Raw genomic sequence first — 23,165 nt, 5'->3', positions numbered from 1 at the left:
CCTGAGTTTCAGAAAGGGGTAATTCTCTTTGGCAAATGCATCGGCCAGCCAAGTGGTGGACGAAAAGACTCCGGGAACTTTGGGCATACAAGGTTCCACTTCGGCAATAAGTTCTTTCATGGCGAGTGATTCTGGGAAAATTTCCATCTGGACAGTTGTTGGCCCGTAGGCACATTGCTCCTGCTTTATGTCATCACTGTCTGATTTCTCAGGAGACTGTGCCTCATTTATTCTGGCATTGCCCGTCTTCTCGACAATTTCTAGATTCTCTTCGACAGAGACTACGAGCAAGATTGCCGACTGTTCTCTTTGGGAAATTTTTCTAGCTCTTTGGTTTTCATCCACAGAGACCGTAGTTTCATATTTTCTTTGTTTGAGCTCGCTATTGAGCACTTTGGAATTTATGGACATACCGCAATTGTAAAGTCTTTAGTGATCCCAATTTTTCTTTGTTTGCTTTCTTTAAGTGTTCTCTGTAGCAATCTTTCTTTGATTGCCTGCAGATGTATATTTGGCTTATACTGAGATCTTCAGTTGATATATTTTCTAGCGCCTCTTTTCTTAGGTGACTATTCTTGTAATATAATCGATCAAAGCTTTCACTTAAAAAAAAGTGTGTGTGTGTGTGTGTGTGTGTTGTCCACCATGACCGAATGGCAACTCGAATAGATTTTGCATATTTTGTGGAATACAGATAATCCCACTCCACACTCATATTCTGTTACGGTAAACAATGTTGCAATGGGCAGTGCATTTTACAAGCTGAAATGGGGTTTATTTGCAGGAGCCTGCTTTGAATGTAAAAAGTTTGGACACATGGCTTCACAATGCCCGCTAGTCCTGCACAAAATGCCTCCAGATGCTATGCCTGCTGATATGCTTCCTAAGGATACTTATGTCTCTTCTCAGGCTAAGAACACACGATCTCGACACACATATATAAGAGCACACACTTTTTTTTTTTTGGTAAAATCCATTGTATTTATATGCTCATGAATTTACAATATGGGAAGTCTCCCACACACTAGCAAAGAACTCCGAAAGAGAGCCCGATAGAAGAACTCAAAAACAAGTAGAGAACACTTCAAGGCAAGTAGCATCCAAATCCCTTGCAGCAAGACTGTCATGTAAAGACTGCTTAAGGGACATTCTGAAGAAAATATATGCCTGAGGAAACTGTTGACCCATCCTAGAATGCAGTCTCTGTGTCCAGATGGTCCATAATACCCAAAAGCGAGTCCAATGAAAGAAAAGGAGTAATGGAGACATCTGAGATGAGCAGCATCCAAACATCCAGAAAAGTTTCCCAAATCTGATAGAAGGGAACCGAAGCCGCAGTAAATGAGAAACATGAGTGATCAATGTGCGAGAGTGCGGGCAAAACCATAATAAGTGAGGAACTGTCTCGCGGGGATGAGAGCAACGGGGGCAGAAAGGAGAAGCAATGTGGCGAGTTGCCAATTTCACCCCAATGGAAAAGGCTCCCACTATACATCTCCAAAAGAAAAGCCTCTGTTTCAATGGCAATTTGGTTTTCCAGATTTTCATGAGACGGGATTGCCACCAAGATAAAGGCCTATCCAAATTCCAAAGAGTGTTGGCATGCTTGTCAATCCATGGCTGTGGAAGAAGAAATCTGTAAACCTTCGAGGAAGTCAGATTGTGTATCGAGAGTGTATGTGTAGCAGGAGGTATGGAAGTCAAATTCCAGTCCATTAATCTGTCCTGTGCAAACAGTGGAGGAACCGGAACAAATGGCTGCAACATAGTTGAAAGTGTTCTCCAAATGGATCTATGATGCAGACCCAAGGAGAATGTCCTGCAAGCTTGTGGAAATGAAAGTGTATAGCCTTGTTGATCCACAACATCACCAACAAATCTTATGCCCAATTTCATGAGATTATATGCTTTGATAGGTGCCTGTAAAGCGAGAGGCGATGCAAACACCTTGCTCCAATGGATGCTTTCCAATCGAAAAGAATTGCCATGATGAGAGGAAGCACCTATCCATTCTGCATATGAAAGAATTCTCTTCCAATCATGAAGAAAAGCAGTAGAAACAGGGCAACCAGGAATTTTTCCCTGAAAGGTAGATAAAACTGCTTCCCAGTGATCTGTAATCCAATGCCCATATGCATGGGAAGCCATGTTTCCACACATAGCTGCTAACATAATAGCCCATGGTTGTTTTTGCTGAAAAAAATCAGCAATCATAGTGCTCTTTCTTGCCAACATATGAACCTGGAGATTGAGAATATTCAGCCCCCCATGAGTCTTGGGTGAACAAATAGACTGCATAGGTAGTAGTCGCAAAGCTTTTTTAAGAGATTTGCTTTTCCAAAATATCTCCATAGCTTGGGACATATAAGAGGCCAAATGCTTGAAAGACCAAGGAAGAAGAGGCAAATAAAATTGCACATATGCCATAATGATGGACTGTACTATCCGGAGTCGAACATGTAGAGGCCAAGTGGACAAATGCCAGTATTCCAGCTTCTTGTTGATCTTTTGAAGCACCCATTTGAGCTGTTGTTGCGGAGTAATATTCCAGCCAATGGGGTATCCGAGATGTCTGACAATAGTAAGGGAAGAGATAATGTGGCCTGGCCAAAACAGTGCATGCCAATCAGCTTCTTTCAAAGCTAGAAGTTTTGATTTCTGAAAATTGATATGCAGTCCAGCAGCTATGCCAAAATCATTCAGTGTATGCATCAAACGAGAAAGATCACTTTGAGAATTCCTTGACATGAAGAATGAATCATCAGCATAAGCCTGTGCAAGAAAAGACTGTGCCCCTGGAATTTGCAAACCATGAAGCTGTCCTGTATCTGCCAGATAGTCCATATGCAAGAGTAACGGATGGGTAGCAATGGCATACAGTAAGGAACTAAGAGGGCAACCCTGTCTCACTGAGCGAGTCATAGTCCAGGTTCTTGACAACCCACCACCAAGCAAGCACTGTGCAGTGGCATGAGAATAAAGCCAGTAAATGATGTGGACAAGCCGAAAGCCAAATCCCAATTTTTGCATAGTTTGAGAGATGAAATCCCAATGGACAGTATCAAAAGCTTTCGCAATGTCTACTTGCAGAATGAGAACATCTTGTTTAGAATATTTGGCATACTCAATCGCAAGCAAGGCATTGGAGATATTGTCAGTGATCTGCCTTCTGGGGACAAACCCATACTGCCTAGGATGAAGTCCTGCTTGCAAGAGGAAGCGAACCCTGAGGACAATCATTTTAGCAATGAGTTTGTAAATGACAGGCATGAGGGATATAGGCCGCCAATCAGCCATCGTCTCTATATAAGAGCACACACACACACACATATGAACACCTATGCATATGGGATAACTCCCAATGTGACACGTGAGATCCATAGGACATACTAGACTAAAACTCACACTAGAACATACCAAATTGACTCAACTTGGCTGCATATTCTAACACTAATCTTGATGCCACCTTTTGTATATCTACTGATTCTTATGCCTCCCTTCTTTCTACAAATCCTAACATGCCAGCCAAAGGTGATGCTAGACATAAAGTTTGGCAGACTATTCTGGCATTGGTGAAACCAAATATCAGAATCTTACATAATGCACCTTTCACCAATCTGGAGTTTAGGACTGCATTGCTCTTCATAAGGACAAGTCCCTATGCTCAGATGGGTTGACACCCTTGTTTTTCATTGCTTTTTGGGACATGATTGGGAAACATGTTACCTGAGCCTTGCAAAGCGTTTGGGACTCTAGTGCTATGCCTGATTCACATACATAGGGTCTCATTCATTTTATCCTGAAGGGGGGGGTGTAGAAATTCAGTCTCCCAATGGAGGCCAATCCCTCTTTTGGCTAGCTTCTATAAGATCATGGGAAAAGCTATCAATTTGTGTTTTAGCAATCCTTTGTTCCAGATCATGATATGCACACGGGCTTTGTGCTTTGGCCAAAGCAATTTTGATAGTAATTTTCCTTTTGGGAGGCTTCGAAATGGGCTATTCAAAGTGGCCAAGGGTTAGCCATTCTACTCTTGGATTTTGAGAAAGCTTATGACAGAGTAGATTGGGGTTTCTTGGAGGGTGCCCTTCACACTTTGTCTTTTCAGATGCTTGGATCAAAGGGGTTAGCTTATGACAGAGCACATTGGGGTTTCTTGGAGGGTGCCTTTCACGCTTTGGCTTTTCATATGCTTGGATCAAAAGGGTTTCTCCATTGTACAAATCAGCCCAAAGCCACATGCTAATCAAGGGGGACAAGGGAGAGAGAATGTAAATTTCCAGAGCCGTCTGACAAGGATGTTCACTTGCTGCTTTCCTGTACTTATTTGTGGCTGAATTCATGAGCATCTCTTTGAGATCTTAAACAGACATTATTGGCTGAGACTTTCCCTAAGCCAAGATGAGGAGATCTTGGACAGTGAGCTTGCTCATGACTATGTTGTCTTTTTGGATACCACTCCTAGACTCTCACTTCTTTTAGGACAGACTTGGATTTATTTCATTCTACAACAGGTGCACACATCAATTGGAATAAATGCAATGGCTTCTGGAGTAATGACGATGAGGACACGCAGATTGGGGAGCCAATTTCGGCTTTACTTGGATTCAGAGGGGTGTCTCTGCCAAATACTTGGGCTGCTAGGTCGGCATGGGTATTTCTCCTTCACCGTAGATAGCTCTTATATTGGAGAGTATTAGGAGAAAACTCCTCCTTTGGAGTTCAGCTAGACTTGACCTCACTTCCATGGTGATAGTTGTTAACTAGCTACTGCTGGCCACAGCTTGGTTTATTTGGTTAGTTTGGAGCCACTCTAGGCAATGTATCATACTCAACCCAAAAGGCCTATAAGGAATTTCTTGTGGAGTGGGCCACAGAAGTACCCACATACAGTTCTTCATCAACAGGCAGTCCTTTATCTACTCAAGAGTCTTCCATCTCCAAGCATAGTTTAGTGGACTATTCTGCAGTAGCTCAAATAGTGGTTTCCCTTGGGTCTACCAGTCAAGGGGACCATTTAGTTTCCATAGTAGCTACATGCAGTGCCTCAAGGTCTTCCATCGATGGGGGTAGTGCAGCCATCTCCACAGTCAGCTCTCAAGGGTATTCCATCCCTGGGGTCAGCTCAACTCAGTCAGCATGCCCAAATGATGAGCCTATTGGGTCTTCAGAATCATCCGGCTTCAGCAGATTATTCTCTTGGGGTTCCCACTCGACGGGATCATTCAATTCGTGCAGTAACATCAGATGGGTCTTTTAGTCATCCAACAACTTTATCATGTCTAGGAAGTTCCTCTAGGTCTTTCACCCAAGGAGCTCAGTCAGCTAGATTGGCTTTAGCAAGGAAGCAGATGGTTTTCACAGCTATGAGTGATGGGTCTTCCATACTTGGAGACATCTCAAACCCATCATCAATTGCCATGGATGAGCCTCTTGGGTCCACCACCCGAAGGGATTGTCTAGTTCCCACCCGAAGGGATTGTCTAGTTCCCACAGTTAGTTCTCTTGGGACTTCCCCCCAAGGCGACACCCTAGATGCAACAAATAGGTGTGATGGATCTTCCACCCATCAGACCTCTTCATCAGCTATGGCCTGTTCCTATGGGGCTTCCACCCTTGGAGCTCAATTCATCACATCAGCTTCAATCGAGAGGACTCATATTGCACCTTCTCATTAGGAGTGTTTGGGACTTGTGGGCTTAGTTTCCATCCCCATTGACCTCAATGCTCAGTAGGAGAGGGCGTCTCAGAAGTCTACCATACCAATTATAGGCCTAGCAAGAGGGAGTACCCTCACAGCTGCAGTAGTAGGTGTAGCTATCAGCAGTACAGAGGTTGACTCTGAAGTCTGCTCACTGAACTGATGAACGTAAGGTTTCAGGTAATGTAATGATGTGAAACCGTATGTGAGCGTATGGACTGACTCCAAGTAGGTACTAGTTGGGGATTTCGGGCATGGCTTAGATTGGTAACTTGAGGAAATTCAAAGCGTCCCCTCTATGGCGATCTAGTCTACTCTGATCTAGATCTAAACCAACCGTCGATCGATGAAAGAACAGCAAATAATTCCTTTTCTTTTGTTCTTTTGAAGTGCTGGTTCAGATGCATCGATGTAGAGGCAAATGTGCGTGAAGGAAGTGGTTTTGTCGGTGAGGCTAAAATGTGAGTGTAACTTGTGCCGAAATGTGCGCGTGATGTGACGAGCGCGTAGAGCACAAAAAAACGAGCGACTTTTCTTTTTGGAGCACTCTCAAATTCTTCCAAGATCAAGAGATATGACTTGATCTAGGTGGAGGGGCAAAAGGAGTGCAAATGTGCTCAATGATGATGTGTCACTGTGAGTCACATGCAGTGATTATGTGGCACTGTGCCTAGCAAGAGGTGTGCCAGTGGAGCCCTGTGCTAAGGTGGCAGGAGTGGTCACATGAAGTGACTGTGGAGCACTGTGTGTGCCTGCAGAGGTCACTGCTGACTGGACGGCTGAGGTGGTAGGTGCTGATGTCAGCAAGGCGACGTGGCACTTAGGGATAAGGATGCCATGTGGCAGAAAATTAACCAACCCTCCTAACACATGGTGAATTGAACCATGGTTAAATATGACCACTAATTAAACCGCAGCTAACCACGGTTAGCTTAATTGAGCCCGACCATGGTTAGAGCCACTGACCATGGTTAAATATGACCACTGATTAAACCGCAGCTAACCACAGGCTCTTCTGTGTAGAGCGATGGTGACGACCAGGAGACGTCGCAGTGGCAAGACAGTCACGATCATGGAGAATGGTGAGCCGACGGCTATGCCGGTCGACCTGGAGCCTTTTCTGAGGTTGTGAAGAAGCTCGCAGGAACTTCATGAGGACGGCTGAGTGGTGGCCCGTGGGAGTTTTCTGAAGGCGCTCTTTGCAAGCTGCTGCTAGTCGTCCGAGTAGCTGGTCGTTTGAACCTTCGCCTCTTGCTAGCACATGTTCGGTTGGCGGTGCTTCTATCGAGTTGCGCAGTCCAGCGACCTTGCTTGGTCGGTGAAGGAGCCAGGCGATGAGGTAGACCGTGAAGCAGCAGACAGCAACCCTCCCTTAGTTAAGCGACTGGCTAAGCTTACGTCTCAGAGAGTCTGCAGAGCCCGTATGAAGGTCGATAGAGAGGCGGATCCTTGGAGAGGCAGGAGCATGGAGTCAGCCATAGGCCCGCATTGTGTGTCATTGCAGAGATTTTGTCGCCCAGTTGGAGTTTGCAAAGCTATCGTTGGAGGTCTGAAAGAGCCGATCACTGGGCAGCCGCTTGGTCGCCTATGGAGCGTGGCTATAGATAGTGCCTTGGCTGCGGAGGAACTGGACGCTGGAGGTCGCCTGGCAGAAGCTCGTTGAGTCTAAGCAGTGGGCTGGCTTGAGTTTGCAGAGGTTGGAGTGTGGCCAAGGCTGTTAGAGCAGCTGATGCATCGCGTAGGAGGCAATAGGTGTGTAGCCGGCTAGTAGATAGAGGCTTTTGAGTCTGCGACCTCACAGAACCTTCTTCTTTGCGACCTCACAAAACCTTCATGAAGAAGGTAAGCACCCTCTCTCAAAGAACCAAACCAATGAGTAGATGTAGAAGAGAACCGAACCTTTCACTAAGAACTCCTCAAATCAAAGATGCTTGTTGAGCCATTCGTTGAACCCGCTTGCTGTAGAGTCTTGAAAAGGTCTCTCTCTTCTTGTGGTTTTCACAACCTCTCTTCCTCTTCGAATATCTCTCACAAGGGGATAGACTCCTCTCTTTCTCACAGAAAGAACAGAAATCTCTCTCACATGGACGGAAATTCTATCACTCAATGGAAGTGAAAGAATGAACACAAACTCTCAATCTCTCCATCTCTCTCACACTCTCTCATACGGATCGCAATGCCTCAGCAGAAGGCAAGGAAGCTCTGATACCATGACAAAATATGAAGAGGGGAGAGGAGAAGAGTGGAGATGAGGAGAGAGGGCACAGCTAGAGAGCACACCACAAATGACTAAGTGTACACTAGATTTAGTTGAAAAAATAGAATATATACAAACCCATTTAAAGTTAGGGTTAGGGGATCTAACCCTTTCCTTTATAGCACTCTATAAGGTTAGTGCTATGCACATATGATCACGTGATGGTGCTATGCACACATGATCACATGATGTTGAGCGTGAACTCTCAACACAAACAGTATGCAAGCAGCTTTACTGTCACCGTAGAGCCAATAAATAACATGCTGCAATTTCTATCCAAAGCCCAATGCATGCATAGTCTGTGTCAAAGAGAAGAGTCTTGGTCCAGGTCTTGGAAGTGAGAGTGAAAGCACTGTCACTCGAGTATGGCCAATGCGACGTACCTCCTGCTCAATTGGGCCTCTAATGATGGTTGCATCATAAGATCGGGCTCGAGTAAAGAACCCTAGGCATGTGTAGGATGCAACCACCTCCGTGGGCTACCCATCCAAGGTGAATTGCTCTCTATGCATGGCCACTCGACCTTGGTTTTACCAAGGTTGACCTTCAAGACACTTTGAAGGTTAGTTCATGTCTCCCATGTGAAACACAATCCTCTCACTTGATCTTGTATTCAGTGATGGTCCAATTGCGGATGGGTATTTCACAAAAACCAAGAATACTTGCAGGTTCGTTAGGTATGAAGATTAACTTCAACCTCAATATTTCTCGAGTAACAAGCTGATCCCCAGCACCCAATAATTCTAAGTCAACTGACATGAAAAACTGGATGCACTCTTACATCAGGAGGCAACTCTAGTTCATATGCAGCTTGTCCAATCCATCGGAGAATCCGGAATGGACCACAGTATCTAGGGGAAATTTTCTTAACCGTACTAATACTCAAAGTCTTGAACTCCTTGGGAACATGTAAATATACCATTGTACCTTCAGAGAACTGTCTAGGTGAACGATGTCTATTAGACAAAAATCAGTCCCAATCTTGGGTAAATCTAATAGGTTCCTTGGCATATTGCAACATTTCTTGCAGAAAAGTTCTTGCAGCATCATTCTTGATTCCCTTGTATCCAAGCATGACTTGTGACTTCAGTTGGAATCTGAACATAAGCATAAAAGGAATAAAACAAGTACTTAAATGCTTTGTACTATTATATGTGTCTCACACAAGGTGTGAAGTGCATCTTGAAAGAAGAGGCGGCTCTTCTCTCCATGCCCTGCATCATTCCACTCCCACTCCCCAGGGTTTTCCGACTACAAATACTTCATGGAGATATCTCTATAGAGCCAATCCTTCATGCACCCAAGCAAATGTGATCCGGGTTAGGGTCTAGATACCATCATGAAGCCAAAAACATCGGTGACTGCTCCACATGACTTACAACCCTGACAAGCGGCTGAAAGAAAAAACCAGCCTGTTCTAGAGAAACCCAGCTCATTGCCTAGGGGATCTCTGGTACTAGGGCTAGCAGCCAACTGGGGGGACTATACAACTAGCAAATCCCTCGCAGAGTGAAAATGTAAAAAACCCCTGCAGGCCAAGCCTTACAGAATCGAGCACGCCTCGCGATAGTTGCCCTAGAGCCTGGGGTCCCACGCTCTATCTTGCCAGATGGTGACCAAGGTAGCCGAGGGTGGAGCCGAATGCTCACCCATCACCAGACTGCAACGAGCCACCCAAATGTTCCACGCAGTGATATTGGCTACTACCTCCCATACATTGTCCTCCGGAGGGGAAGGAGGAGCCAAGCTATTAAGAGGGACTGCCTCATGGAGCTCTATCCTCTGAATGCTCTGACCCTGTATCCGGTAAGCTGGGGAGATATCTTTCTCGGCTGCAAACTGGACCATAACCGCGTCCAAAACCTGGAATGGACATCTCAGGGCACTCTCTGAGCCACTGTCTCTCCCTCGAAGGGGTCCACATCAAAGAGTCCATCTGAAGCCTCCTACCAATCCGTGTGGTGTAGGAAAAGAAGGGCACCTCATCCACCTGCTCGGCAAGGCCGTCCCTAGAGGGCTAGAACCACTCTCCCGGATCCCACTGGACCTCCCTCAAGGGTCTACCCTCCCAAAGCCAGAGGCGCCATCTGGGGGCATCCTGCTCCAAGATACTGGAAGGGTCGATCTGCCACTCTTTCCCCAAACGTCCCACCACTCTGATCATCTGCCAATGAATCCCATCAAGACTCCCATCCATCTCGGGGTCACTCTCAGTGAGTGCTTGGAGTAGGCCTCTAGGTCCTACACGGAAAAAACCGGACTGCGTGCTACCTCGTTGCATCATCATCCTCAAGGAGACACCGGTCCAAGAAAACTGGCCTGACCATCTGCTGTCCATCCATACGCAAAGTCCCTCCCACCAGGACTCAGGGATGGCTAGGTCAATCTCTCTCATCTGCTGCCCTGCCCCTCGCAGATGCGTGATAGCGCCAAGCCTCGCCTCTGTCTCCATGGGTAATCTGCTCCATCTGCCAAAGGACCCGACCAATCCACTGTCCCACTGTGCCCAACCAATGTGAGTCCGCGACTCGAGCATATGCCCCTCCAAGGGTGCCAAACTCCTCTCTACATCTGGTCTGAGCACGAATGAGGCCCCCTGCTAGTCTCTGCTAGACCCAATGGAGGCTCCTCATCAAGAGGGAACCCTTCCCCGTTAAGGGGGGCCTCTAAGAAGATCCATTTGTGTGAAAGCTGCCATTGCCCCCAAGTGCGTGGGGTGTTCCTAAGAAGCCCTTGTTGTAAGAGGAGCTTCCAAGGCTCTACACCTGGGGTGAGGCAGCGAACAACCAACTTGCCCAAGAGAGCTCTGCTCTCCATCTCCGGATCAATGATACCCAAGCCTCCCAGTGCGCCTGCGGCATGATCACCGTCTGCCAAGTGACCCGAGCTATAGTATTCCTCGTGCCATTTGAACCTGCCCAAAGGAAGATCCGAACCAACCGTTGGAGCTGCCCAATGCACCCTCTGTGAAAACACCAACAGGAGGCGATATACCAGACCGTGGCAAGAAGGACCTGGTTTGCCACTAAGGCAAGACCTGCTAGGGAAAGTTTGGCCAAGCTCCAATAGAGAAGCTTGCACCGAACACTCTCAAGGACCGGGGCAACCTTCTGCTCTGCTGTAATGTCAATACCAACTTGGCATCCGAGGTATCTCGGTGTCTGGCCCCGCGATATCCATCTGAAGCCAAAGTCGCTCCCCCACTCACCAATCTCCTGTGTCTCCTCAGAGCCTATGAAGAAACCTATGGACTTTGTCCAGTTGATCCACGCACCAAAGGCCTCACAGTAGATAGCCAAGGCTGCCATGATTCTCTCCAAACTCGTTGTGGTGCCCTCTACATACAAGGCCGTGTCATCTGCAAACTCAGAGTCTAGCAGCTCCTCCTCTTGCCTGATTGGGAGCCTCAACCCTGTGAGGCCTGTCACCTGTGCTCTCAAGTAATAGCCCAAAGGCTCCGCCACAAACAAGAAGAGGAAGGGAGCGAGTGGGCAGCCTTGGTGGACCAAGCGAGAGAGAGGAAAGGCCTCACTCATGTGTCCTCCGATAAGCATCTGGCTAGAGCTCCCCGCATAAAGCACAAAAACTCCTCTAACCCATCTATCTGAGAAACCTCTAGGAAGGACTACTCCACCCTGTCGTAGGCCGCCTCAAAATCCAAGAGGAGGATGGTCAGCAGCTGTGACTCCTCCCTGGAGCAATCCATTGCCTCCCAAAACGTGAAGATGTTGTTAAGGACGCTGCACTCCTAGACGAACTTGGTTTGTGTATCGTGAATGATGTTAGTAAGATGGAGCCGTAACTGCAAACTCAAGACCTTGGCGAGGATCTTGTATGCAGTATCAAGCAAAGTGATCGGTCTCCACTGCCGGATATCTGACTTATCTCCCCCTTTCACGATCAAGCAAATCCACCCCCTGCTCAGGGATTGAGGGAGGGAGCCCGTGTCAAAAATCTCCTAGCAAGCTAGTCCAAAAGGGTTGGAGAGTGAGCTACTGCCCTCCCCCTTTCCCTCTCTCAGCCAGCCCCCTGTCCCTCTCCCTCACCGTCGCTGCCCCCCCTCCCCCCCCCCTCGTTGCTCCTCCTCTCCCTCCCCTCTCGCCCTCACCCTCCCTCTCTCCTTCCTCCTCCCTCCCCCTCCCTCTCCCCCCCCCGCTGCCCCCTACCTCTCCCTCCCCGCTGCCCCCTACCTCTCCCTCCCTGCCCCCCCTCTTCCCCACCCGACAGCCTCCCCACCCCCCTCCTTCACCCCCGCCACTCCCTGCCCCTCCCCGCCCTCCCTCTCTCCCACCTGCCAGCCCCCCCGCCCCCTTCTCCTCCCCCGCCATCCCTCTCCCCCCCCGCTGCTCTCTCCCCCCCCCCTCCTAACCCACTCTCCCCCCCCTCCTAACCTGCCCTCCTTTCCTCTCCCCCCCCCTTCATTCCTCTCCCCCGCCCTCCCTTTCCCTCCCCGCCAGCCCCCTCCCTCCCTCCTAACCCCCCTTACCACAAAAAAAAAAAAAAAAAAGAGAGAAGGGAAAAAAAATCCCCGACCACCCTCTCCCTCCCGGCCCCCTTCCTTCCTAGCTCAGCTCCCCTTCGCCTCCCCCTTCAGTCTACCTCCGTCTCCCCCCCTCAGTCTTTCCTCTCCTTCCCTTCCCCTCTCTCCTACCCTCTCTTTCTCCTCCTTCCTGCGCCCGTGTTCCAAGGCGTCCTGGGCAGTAGTTTCACGGACATAGCTTTTTTCAGTGTTGGAATCAGCCTTTTCACATCGATTGGCGAATGGATCCCCATTCAGCCAATCTCCGTCCACTTCCACCGGCCACGAGAACTGTCATTTTTTCAGAAGACGAGTTGAAGCAGCTCAAGAAAGATGTGGAATTAGAGGGCTCCACATCACTTTCTGCCCGCATCTTTGGGTCACACCCTTCCAGATCACAGGCTAGAGACTGGATGCTGGTGGCATTACCAGGAGATCTCGCCCCACACCTCAAGGATATTCGACTTCTGGGACGTGGATTCTTCCAAGTGGTTTTCGACTCCCACGAGTCCACAACCCTTGTTCTCAAAGCTAATCCCCTGGCTTTGGGTTCGAGGAGGATCTTTCTTTTACCCTACACCTTGGGCTTCGATCCGGTTGAGAAGGACAGGCAAGTCACATCACTATTCATTAGATTTCCTAGTCTTCCTCAGGTCTACCATCGACTGCTTGCCACTATCGGAGCCACATTCGGAGTGGTCACTGAGATCCCCCCCCTTCCTGGCATGCCTTCTTCCTCGGCAGAGGCAGTCACTGCTGCCTGGTGTTAGGGTCATTGTCTCTAACCCTAACATCTCAGATGACCACATCATGCTTCAGCGTCCAAACGGCTCTCTTTCGATAGAGTGTCGAGATTTCAGGTAGACAGGACCAGTGCAGGTTTTCCATGACCCTTGGGCACTTTGCTAGAGACTGCCCAATGAAGAGAAAAAGACCCAAGAGGTCTTCTGGTGCAGCTCCTTCACGTACTACCCCGACTGCACCTCCCCAGCACCCTGTACCACGCAATCCAGGACCACCAGGAGCAACAGGGCACTCAGCTTCGCGCACCCCAGGACTACCAAGGGCAGCAGGGCGCCCAATGCCCGTAGCACACCCAGTACCACGGTGGAGAGCTATCAGAGGGGCTCCCTTACCTCAGCAGGAGACCTTTGATCCTGTTCAGACAGACGCCTTCCAAACTCCAGAGGTGGATGTTGCTGCAGCCCCAGACACTACAGCTCCACATCAGGAGGGGCCTTCAGAGGCACCAGCCCCAGTCACCTTGGTTTCTGACCACGAGGGGGCTACAGGTACTTCTTCCCCGCAGACTGTTCCTGCCACAGTCAGGACAACAAAGAAAGTGCAGGCACAGATGAGGACTCCAGATTCCTCTTCAACCCATCCACAGGCCTCCTCAGCCCCCAGCTCCAGTTCTGCTGATAGAGGCCTGGCAAGTCCTTCTCCTCCATCTTCCACGAGTGCAGGTCTTCTTCGCACTCCTCAGCCAGACTTGTTTATCAGGAACTCTTTTTCGGCACGGCAGATTCGGCTACTTTCATGGATGAGGAGTTTGTGCCCTCCACCTTAGGGGTCCCGGTCATTGAGACTCCTTTTGATAGGGCCTCCCCTTCAGCAGGTGTGGGGATTCTTTCACCTATTGAGTTTCTTGCCCTCAACAGGAGTGTTTCGGCCCAGGGGAAGCTGGTCTCCTCTACTAGGTTGGGTAAGCCTTTCCATTCAGCATCCTCCTGTCGATGAGGATAGTCAGTTGGAACATACAAGGCCTAGGCGGAGTTCCACACCGTCGCCATAGTCAGCTGATCCGGAATCAGCTTCATCCAGGTGTCACTGGAGATGCTATTGATATCCTTTTTATCTAGGAACACAAGTTGGATGCCAGTGATTGCACTAAGTCTGGCAAACTGCTTTCAGGACAAACCTTCTAGTCGCCTGCTATGAGCACAAAGGGAGGTACTTGCATTTCAGTTTCCCTTCTTTTCTCCCCTTGGTTGCTGGTCATGGTATTATCTCCCCCTCTAGAGCTCAATGGATCATTATTTTGATTGAAGGGCGTAAGATTGGTCTTCTCAATCTTTATGCTCCCAACAACAGAGGGGAGCGGATCTCCTTTTGGAAGGAGTTACTCTCTTGGGCCCCCATTGCAGATTCTTGGATCATTGGTGGTGACTTTAACATGGTTGAGTTGCCTTCAGACAAAAAGGGATGCCTCTCTTTCAGTACAGTGGCAGGGACACTTGGTTGGATGATGCCTTTCATGTTATGCCACAGTCACTCCTGTACTCTTGGTCGAACAGGAGAATACACATGCCCATCCATGCATGTATTCACAGATTTTATGTAGACGATTGGGCACTTAACAGAGGAGAATCTGTATGCATTTCTAATGGGGTTTCCACCTCAGATCATTTTCCAGTGGTGTTGCAGATTCTTGAGCCTTATCGGAGAGGACGCTTTGCCAGTGTCAGGATTCCGGATGCTTTTTTGCAGAGGAGAGCCTCACGGAGGATATTTTACAGATTTGGGTTTCTCACATACAGGGTGGAGCTGTCCACCCATCTCAGGTAGCTACAGCCTTATCCGGAATTAGTGATTTTTATCATACAGTCGCTGATTCCAGGAGACGTGAGATTAGTATACGAGATTAGTATACGCCAGCAGTTAGCGTCCCTTCAGAGGAAAGAGCAGAAGAGGCCCACAGATGTTTGAATTTAGGAGCGCCTTGCTGCAGTAAGGGCTCATATATAGACATTGTTGGATCAGAGAGCAGAATATGCCTTTCATGCTCGGGAATGCTTTTGGATTCAGATGGGTGGCAGGGTCAACAAACACTTTTTCTCTACTCATGGGCCCAAACATAGTAGAGATAGTGTCTCGCAGCTTGTTGACTCAGACGGGGTGTTACAATCAGATCCTGGTGTTGTCATGCGTGTAGCTTCAGATTTTTTTGCATCCCTTCTTACTGCAGATCCGGGCACATAGGCTATAGATGATGCTAGAGAGGTTATTTGGCAGTGTATCCCTGTATTGGTGAAGGATGAGATGTATGTTTCTTTGGATGCACCTTTCACCAATGCAGAATTCAAGACTGCATTACTTGCCCTTCACAAGGGCAAGTGCCCAGGTTCGGATGGACTTACTCCTTCCTTTTTTATTACTTTTTGGGAGCAGATTGGTGATTACATTACATAGCCCTGCAGGGAGTGTGGGACTCTGGTGAGATGCCGGACTCACTTACAGATGGTCTCATTCATCTCATCCCAAAGGGGAGTAATAGGAATCTTGTGTCTCAATGGAGACCCATCACTCTATTGGGCACCCTTTACAAGATTCTGGCGAAAGCCATCAGTCTGCGGGTACATGTTTTTCTTCCAGATTTGATTCATGACACGCAGACAAGGTTTGTGCATGGCAGAAGTATTTTATAATATTTTCTCATTTTGGGAGGCCTCAGAATGGGCCATGCAGAGCCGCCAGAGATTGGCCATTCTACTCTTGGACTTTAAGAAAGCTTACGACAGAGTAGACTCGGATTTTTTAGAGGGTACTCTATCTCGCTTTGGTTTTTCAGATGCATGGATTAGAGGAGTATCCTCTCTCTACAAGTCAGCCCATAGCCAGGTGCTCATTGGGGGGGTAAGAGGGGACAGGTTTCAGATTTCCAGATCAGTCCGCCAAGGATGTCCTCTTGCCCCTTTTCTTTTTCTGTTTGTGGCGGAAGCTATGAGTATCTACATTCGATCTCAAGCTGATATTTATGGGCTGAGGCTTCCTATCCGCCGGGAAGAAGAGCTCCTGGATAGTGAGTTGGCAGATGACACGGCTGTTTTTTTGGATGCCTCCCCCAGGATGCTCACTTCCTTCCGGACAGCCTTGGATTTATTTTGCAGACCTGCAGGTGCACACATTAATTGGCATAAATCCAATGGTTTTTGGATTTGCAATGATGACACCCCGGATTGGGGTAATGATTTTGGCTTCACTTGGGTACAGAGGGGCATCTCCGTCAGATATTTGGGCTGCCAGGTTGGGGTGGGCATCTCTCCTTCACAACAGCTTGCTCCGGTGTTGGAGAGCATCAGAAGAAGGCTCCTTTTCTGGAGCTTAGCCAAACTTGACTTGGCTTCCAGGGTGGTGGTGGTTAACCAGGTTCTTCTAGCCACAGCATGGTTTGTATGCTCTTGTTGGTGCCACTCTAGGGATTGTATCACTCAGCTTAAGAGGCCTCTACGAAACTTTTTATGGAGTGGTCTAGATGGCACATCTGATGTTACAGCCAGGGGGGCTTGGAAGACCTTGATTCTTCCTTCAAGAGAAGGGGGTTTGAATATCATCGACCCGGATCTACAGTGCAGAGCTTTACTCTACAAGGTCGTTGTGAGAGGACTTATGCCAAGGCAAGAGCCTTAGAAGGATTTCTTTATCAGATGCATACAGTCTTGCATGCCCACTTCAGGAGAACATTGGGGACACAATACCAGATGGGTTTTCACCACAACCCCCACCTCAGATCTCCCTCTTCCCCTCTTATGGTTGCTATCCTGAAAGCATGGGCCAGCTTCAGGAGTACTCTTCGCAGGATTTCCCCATCCACCCGTGAAGAGATTGAAAGGCAGCCTATCATGTGGAATGACAGGATTTTGGATGAGCATGGCAGACCACTTGGAGCTTCTCCTTACATGCAGTGGCCAAGATGGGAGAGGGGCCTTGCATCTACTGTGGGAGCATGGGAAGCCTTCAGGAAGCTTCCTGCAGACCGACAGGTCCAGATGGTTCTTAATCTCAAAGAGAGTGCAAGGAGAGTCCGACAGATTGATGCAGGCTTGCCCTTGGATTGGGTGGACACAGATGACATGTCTATTACTTGCTCCACCTGGATGGGGGCATTTTCCAGATTGGGAGTTCCCTTACAGGTGATTGCTTTTCATGACACACATGAGGATGCCTTAGTCTTTGATGTTTCTTCGGGGGGCAGGCTGTCCAGATCCACACACGATATCTTGTTGGAGGTACCGTTTCAGCCAGTCAGGATAGTGGGCTTCATGGAGCATGGCTCTCTTTCACAGTGGTACTTGGATCTTGACCCGCTTCTCATCGCCCTAGGCTCATGGAGGCTGTGGCTCTATGGAGGTGTCTCAATTAAGTTTTTGCAGTGGGACCCTGGGCCATGGGAATGGATAGATGAAGGGCATCGAGAGAAGGGCATCCCCTTCTTTCGTTACACGGCTAGTAATGCCAGGAAATTCCAGCTCTGTTGTAGGGGTTGGAGGCCTACCAGAGCCCATCATTGGGAGAACTTTCAGATTTTTGCTGACTTTCAGAAATTTTTTTGGCAGAGGCTCTGGAAATCCCACCGGAATAGAAAAATCATTCTCTTCTTTTGGCTTTCTATTCATGGTGGGATAGCAGTAAACCAATGGAGATCCAGGTTCGGAGCTGACCCTTCTTGCCCTCGTTGCCTTTCTACTTTGGAGACAATACAGCACTGCCTTTGGGATTGCAGACAGGCGAGAATCATATGGAAGGGGATTGCAAGACTTTTCAGCACTTTTGTTTGCCTATCTTTCTATATGACCTGGGGATCAGTGGCTTGGCTTACTCTTTCAGGGCCCCAGGTCTTTTTAACTCCTCTTCGGCTCTTCATGTCTGACGACACCTTGTGGAGTCGTGCTCTCTAGAGGATGTTCCAGCCACTCTCTTCAGGGCTGCTCATTCCTCAGTCGACTCTCCATGGGAGGCCTTAGCTAGCATTGCAGCATGGCACATTTGGAGAGGCAGATGCACTGAGGCTTTGGAGGGTTCTCAGGTTCACCCTTCTCACATCTTGGCCAGTACTTGGACAGATACGATACACACTCTGATGGCCATTTGGGCGACCATGTAGGGATCATCTCGAGCAGCCTCCTCCAGGAGAGTTACTTTTCTCGGAGATTGGAGAGACTCTCCCTTCTTTGCTGAGACTTCTACAGGGTTGAGTTGGCATTTTCAGCCTCAGCCTTGGTTTCTTTCTACCTCATTCCTCTGAGGTGTTTTTTATTACATGCTTAGCATGTTATATTTCCGCACAGAGCTTGCTCTAGCGAGTTTCTTTCTTACTTGATAGAAGTGCACAGAGCTTGCTCTAGCGAGTTTCTTTCTTACTTAGTAGAAGTCTCTTTTTTGCAAAAAAAAAAGGGGTGGAGATCATCTCCCAGAAGTTCCGAAAGAAGGCCAGAGTCAAGCCATCCTCGCCAGGACACTTCTAGGTTGGGAGAGCCTTGAGGGCTTCCCAAAGCTCCTCATCCATGAGAGGCTCCTCCATACTGCTACATAAATCTTGGGAGACAACTGTCAGAACGTGATCCCAAACTACCTCCCGGGCCACAAGACCAGCTGGAATCATCCTCTCTGTCTGAAAGAGCTGGCTGTAAAAACCTGTGGTCAGGTCTAAAATCTCCTACGGGTCAGTGTGCATGATGCCCTACGGATCTCGAAGACCCTGCCACTGCATGCCTGCCAATCGGGGCCTAGTGGTATGAAAAAACTGCTTCGTCATCCTGTCCCCGAGCTGTACCCACCGGGCCCAAGTACAGTGATAGGAGAGCTCAGCCTGGGTCTCTACCACTAATCATGAAGACGAACTGCTCTCAGGTGCTCCGCTTTGCTGCTGGCATCTCAAAGAAGGAGGCGCCGCCCTACTTGTCTTCCCCAAACTCAAGTTGTTGAAGTCCCCTCCAACAATCTAGAAGTCTACATCCAGGAAGATGCTCTGACAGCCTCCTCCAAAAGGCCAGACGGTGCTGTCTGCACACTGGGGCATACACGTTCAGGATCCCAATCCTGGACTCTCCCATCCAAACTGCCCATCCTGGGCTGAACATAGACCTCTGGAGCCACTGTCTGTAAGACCGAGATGCAGACCCCTCCACTCCGTCCTACTGCAAGGAACCACACCTTCGGACCTCTCCCTGGGAGAAGGTGGTGTCGCCGTTTGATGTCTGATGCTGCAAACATTGCTCTCCTAAATCAAAAGGATGTCCACTGTCCTCCCTACCGCTGCCCTCTGTAACTCCTGCTGGAGTATCGGGTACTCCAGTTGACTACGAGCATAGTCGTGAAGCCCGTGCACATTCCAACTCACTATGTTCCAACTCATGAGGACGGGGATGCATAAAACAAGGCTCTCCTATGAGTGGGTGCCTATTCCAAAAAGATTGCCTTATGTGACTTTGCCGAGGGTTTGGAGGGCGAGTAGTCTATGTCTATACGTTGATGTACTAGGGTGGATACCGGCTCAATGCCAATCTTCAGTGCCCACTTCATCATGAAGGAGACTTCCACCCCGAACAACTCCGCACACTTCTAAAGGGACCAGTAGTATGCCTGATCAACCTTTGCCTCAAGCGGCAATTTGATAACTCCTACCACCAAACCACACATCGGCTTCTCTCGCGTGAAGCACAACTCAAAGCTCACCTCCGCACCGTGGGTGTGCCAAAGGTTCAGTCCCTGTGGCCCCATCCACTCGTCCATCATGCGTGAAATCTAATCTCCCATAATAGCATCCAATACCACTAGGAACCACTTCTCCAACCCTTTGGAGGCAAACTGGAATCTCCAACAAGGTGTGTCTGGGAGCCCACTACGCTGATCGAACCCCCTTTCTAGGGCTGCAAGACCACAAGCGTTACCTTCAGCGGTGAAGGGTAAGAGTCCGGAATCTCCAAAGAATTCCAACGTCCCAATCTCCGGAAGTCTGCAGTAAGGGATGCCCAGGCTGGAGATTGGGAGCTGCTGAGGGAGGACGAGCCCCTTCCCTCTGGCTCCCTCCCCCAATCGACCGGATGCTGTGGTGAGAAAGCAAAAGGGGACGTCGTCTTACCCTTGCCTGCTGGCAGGGGTGTCAAGGCAAGGAAGGGGAGGGAGGCTGAAGAACCTGCTAAGAAGGCGGAGAGGCAGGCGGAGGGGGAGAGAGGAGGAAGGAGGGAGGGAGGCCATAGCAAGAGGGGCAAGGGGGGGGGGAGGGGGCAAGTGAAATCCAGGAGGGAAGGGGGAAGTGGAGAGGGAGAGGAAGAGGGATCTAGAGGGGGAGGGGAAGGGGAAGGGGGACAAGGGGGAGTAGGGGCGACCACACGCCCTTGCTGATCAAGCTCCCCGGGGCTCTAGATCCACTCCTCCTCAGCCATTGTCGGGCTAACGTCTGCAGCTTCCGCCATCACAATATCAGGAGCGCCTGGGGCTCACTGTTGATGCAAGGGTGAATGCGGACGCTGAACCTCCAATACGGGAGGAACATCTGGCTAAGCAGTGGCCCCTTTCGCTAGGGGAGGTGGGTCTCCACGTAAGGGCTCCTGTTGCTCCTCCTCCTCAGGTGCCTCTCAAAAAACCTTGTCTCTCTCTCTATGTCTAGCCCTCTCCTTGCGACGCTTGTGGGCCTGTTTGCCTTGTTTCTTTTTCTTTTTAACCTAGGTCCACTCCCCTTCTGAGGGAATCACCCAAGGGGTCTAAAACTGTTGTTGCTCCTGTCTTAGGAGTGTTGGGCTCTGGCCTACTGACTCTACATGCTCTGCGGGGGTGGGGGGGAGGCGCTTTGCCTTAGCCACAAGGGCAATCTCTGGCTAGGTGACCCATCTGTCTGCAATGAAGACACTGGCTTGGTAACCCTGAAATCTCCACTTGCTAGCGAAGTGTACCCCTTCAAGGGTCTCTAGGAGAATCAACTCTAGGCTCTCAACCACCAGTCTGATCCTGGGGACCCCATCATCTGCTACCACTGATGCCGCTGAATCAGGAGGAGACTCGAGCATGCTGCCAAATGCCCGACCAATGGAGGGGAGGATGGCTCGATACTCCTTTGGGAGCCTTGGGAAGCGGAGCGTAACCGAAAAACGGGGAACATGGTGTGTCATGTCCATGTCCTCCATTGTAAAGCCATGGTACCAAGAAAAGAGATACACCAAATGCGGGCCAAGGAGGATGGGGCTCTACTCCACAAGTGCCAAGGCAGTAACGGGGGAGCTCAACTGGATGAGGAAGACGCCTCTTCCATATATGGTGACCTTCTAAATGTGGTCACCCTCCAGTGCCAAGCTCGCCCGGATCCACTCTCGCACCTCCTTGTGGGTGTGAGGTCCACAATAGCCTTGTCCTAGAGGGACTGAACTGCTTGCAGTACCTATTGTTTGTCAGCTGGAGAAAGGACCTTAAAGGCTATGGGATTTGAGGGTGCTGCCATAGAGCCCCTCTGGCTAGACCAAAGGTCACCACCAAGATCTTCTTCCTCCTAACAAACACAAATGCTTCTGCTGCGAGTGAAGGAGAGGAAGGAAAGAAAGAGGTGGAGGAGGAGAAGGTGGGGCGAGGGGGAATGGAAAAGGCGGGGAGGAGGAGGTGAAGAAAAGCGATGAGGGGCCAGCGTGAAGAGGCGAGACAGAGAAAGCAACGGGGGGGAGTCGCGAAAGGGGAGCAAAGAGGGCGGGAAGAAGGAGGCGGGGGAGGAAGCACCGAGGGGGACGGGGAGGAAGAAAGGGTGGAGATGGAGGCGGAAAGGGGGGTGAAGGCGGGAAGGAGGCGGGGAGGCGGGGACCGAGAAGGAGGTGGAGTCGGGAGGGAAGGCCGGGTGAAGGCGGAGAGGAGGCGGAGGCGAGGGAGAACGGCGGAAGGGCGGAGAGGAGGCGGAGGCAAGGGATGTCGGGGAGGAGGCAAAGATAAGCGGGGCAGAGGCGGAGGCAGAAGGACAGCCGCGAGGCAGGGGCGGAGAGGAGACAGAGGCAGGGCGGACAGCGGGAGCAGCCAAGGAGCGGGAGCCGCACTCTGGGGATAGAGTATGTTAGTCAGTTTGGCCAACAAATGGAGAAGCCTTTATTCTTTGATAGAGCTCTTTCTCCAATTCACTTCTAGTCACATAGTTAACAAGGTGACTTTTCTTCTCCCTCCCTATAGGCCTAAAGCGTAGCCATGCTCTGATACCATTGTAATCAAAAGTCAAGAATTCTCTCACATAAAGCACCACTTGAAGAATTGAGAACGAATCAAAAGCACAAGAAGACATGATACAATCTCCCCCCTAGACGAGTGGGCTCAAACTTCCTCATCTGGAGTGTTTGAGATCTTTCAATTACAGCATAAGGAGCCAAAATCATCCCTCCTCTCTCCTCTTTAGGCTTAATTCAACCAAAACTGATAATGTCCTCTCACAAAAAATACTTCCCATGGCATATAATATCGATGTAATACAAAAACTGGCCTATGGCTACATAACATGCACCGTACGACACCTCAATCCATACCCTCGCAATATCTCCAAACCTCATCATTAGTTCCATCACCTGTATTTAAGACTAACAGTCAGGTGATAGAATCACCGAATCAATTAATCCCAATATAATTGTGCTCATTGTACAATAAACAAAGACAACACCAATCAAATAGCAACAACAGTATTAACATGGAATCACACACATTATCAATCATCTAGCATGGCAAAACACAAGTCCACTTAGGTGTCCCCAACTAACCACGCAATGTGTCCACTAAGAAGCCCCGTCGCATCTAGTGCCGTCCGATGGTATACTTTGCCATAGTTGACATGACTATAATATCCCTAGTAAGTGATGTAAGAAATGTAATTTCCATAACAAGGATGGCTCAATAGTGCTTGCATTAATGGCGCTTAGACGGATGGGGTCTAGGGTTAATCCTAGGCTTAA

General features: G+C 49.3%; 1 protein-coding gene across 1 annotated transcript in view; it reads right to left on the bottom strand.

The window, feature by feature from the left end:
- LOC147903345 (uncharacterized) overlaps nt 1-23,165 on the bottom strand; it is a 141,722-nt gene that overhangs the window by 48,296 nt on the left and 70,261 nt on the right.

Source organism: Dipteris shenzhenensis, chromosome 3 (assembly GCF_047967505.1).
Source record: "Dipteris shenzhenensis isolate YYH24624 ecotype China chromosome 3, Dip_SZ_1.0, whole genome shotgun sequence".
NCBI classification, from domain to species: Eukaryota; Viridiplantae; Streptophyta; class Polypodiopsida; order Gleicheniales; family Dipteridaceae; genus Dipteris; species Dipteris shenzhenensis.
The sequence above is the reverse complement of the archived record's forward strand: the minus strand, read 5'-3'. Positions and strand labels throughout refer to the sequence as shown.